This window comes from Haplochromis burtoni, unplaced genomic scaffold (genome assembly GCF_018398535.1).
Source record: "Haplochromis burtoni strain Fernald_Lab_line unplaced genomic scaffold, NCSU_Asbu1 Contig_8, whole genome shotgun sequence".
In the NCBI taxonomy this organism is placed as follows: domain Eukaryota; kingdom Metazoa; phylum Chordata; class Actinopteri; order Cichliformes; family Cichlidae; genus Haplochromis; species Haplochromis burtoni.
Genome location: NW_024582369.1, coordinates 589653 through 591840, shown reverse-complemented (window position 1 = coordinate 591840; position 2188 = coordinate 589653).

The following is a 2188-nucleotide window of genomic DNA, read 5'->3' as shown; positions in this document are numbered from 1 at the left end:
CAGGGAGTTTTTGTTCGGCTCCAGCCTTGAGCCCACAGCTGGCGCCGAAGGGATAGCCGCATTATGATGGTGGTTTTTCTTTTATGCGAACAACTCATGAGAATTTCAAAGCTGTTCTTTGACACTGGACTCTTAATCTCCCGTTGGAGAGCCGCGAGCTTCTCCATGATGTTATCAAACTTGCGCTCCGTGGTCTTGTCATTCTTGTGCTCAAAGAGCAGATTCTGAGACTCACGACCGCAGTGAGCTGCTCCACGATGTGATCCAACTTTCGCTCAGAGGTGTTATTCTGAGTATTCACGGCAGCCGTAAGCTTCTCCAAGATCTTAACCATGCTGCACTCAGTGAGCCCATTCTGAGAAGTCGCGCCTCGTCCCATCGTTTCAATCCCAGCGGGCAGCCTTGGGGGGGTTTGAACAGCCGGTTCCGCTTTCTTAATTCTCCGATAAGCCAGGGCCAAGCCAGCTCCGATCAGCAAGAACCCTGTTATCATGGTTCCGAATAGGTAGATATCTTCAGCGTCCTCGATCGACAGTCCCGCCAGGCACACGATCCTCCATGTCTGCCACCCGTCCATCGTGTATCCGGCAGGGAAAGTCCCTCCAGGGCACTCGGGCTCTCCCGAGCCCAGACTTCTCGTTGAGAAAAGGGTGTCAATAGCATTCAGAGACCAGTTGATCAAATCCATAATTCTCTTTTAGGTTTTAGAAACAGACTGTGAGAGAGTGTTCCAGGGAAAAGTAATACAAAAAACACGAGACTAGACAAGGACATAAGAGCTAAGCAGGGAAGATAAGGGAGAGGAGAAAAAGTGCATCCGCCTCCTCCGAGAGCCAAAGACTGTACTCTCAGTGCTCTCAGTGCAGTGTTTTGGATCAGCTAAAGGTTTTTCAGAGCATTTTTAGGACAGCCTGACTCTGAAGAATTATAATAGAGTAGCAAAGGAGTAATAAACTACTTTGTCACTCAGAGGCAGGATGTCTTCATTTTGGCAATTCACAGTAATACTGGAGGCCATGTAATTCAGGAAATCCATTCAAGCATTACATAAATGTCTACAAATTAATTTATTAATAAACAGTCTTGCACATCGTTGGAAGTGTGGTGATTAATTCTTCATTTAAAAATGTTGCAGTGATGTCAGATTCATTGAAAGTCAAACTGTCATGTTTTTGCCAGCTTTGTGAGGAATATAGTGGATTAATACTATCTGTCAGATAGCTTCAAAAGATGATCCACAAGATATTCATGTGGATCATCTTCTTCTTGGAAAACAAACTCTCTGGTAAGATGTAAATGCTCCAAGTTTTATTTTGTATACATAAAATCACACACTATTACATTTTCTTGTGAGTCATGACTGTGCTGTTAACAGGGTTTCCAACATACTTATACTGTTGAGTGATCAAGTTCATCACAATCCTGATCTTTACAGTGACAGTTCAACATGCTGCAAACAGACTGGTGAGGCAATGAAATACATAAAGTGTTTCAATTAAAACATCTTTTATATACAGGGTGTCAATTTTAGATCACATTTTATAGTAAGCTAAATTTAAAGTCCAGAGATTTCCTGATGATTTCCAGAGGAAGCTGTGTGCACAGCTGTAAAGCTAATTTACTCAAAACTCTTGTATCTAGTTTGACTACCACTCCTGGGTGCCCAATGGCTCGCTCCTGCTGAGAAAACCTTCTCCAACCACTAAATGGTTCAGACAAATTTGGAGACTCTCCCAAATGTTTTGAGAGACAGTGGAGTTTGCAGGAATGGCTCGACATCTCTCTCAGAAGTGCACTAATGTATTAAGTTTTACATTTTATCAATTCATGATGCACAACCCTCACTAGCCCCTCCCCCCAAAAATCACCACTCCCAAAGAAAAAAAAGTAAAGCAACATAAATATATATACATATATTTGTTTTTTAATAATGGTTCTGGTCACAATCCTTACCTGAAACTCCATCAGCCATGGACACTTACTGCTTATTGTGAAAGCTTATTGTTTTCACTAATAAGCCCAGACATGAAGGTAAGACCAGATGTTTGGTATTTCTACAAACTGAGGTCCTTGATCAAAGGCCAAAACTGTGAAGTAGAGAATGGCCAGATGTAACAAAAAGGTTTTGTAATTCAGGCCTGTCTGGGTGGATTTAAGCGCGAGGATGTCCGGGTCACCGCTCTGATCG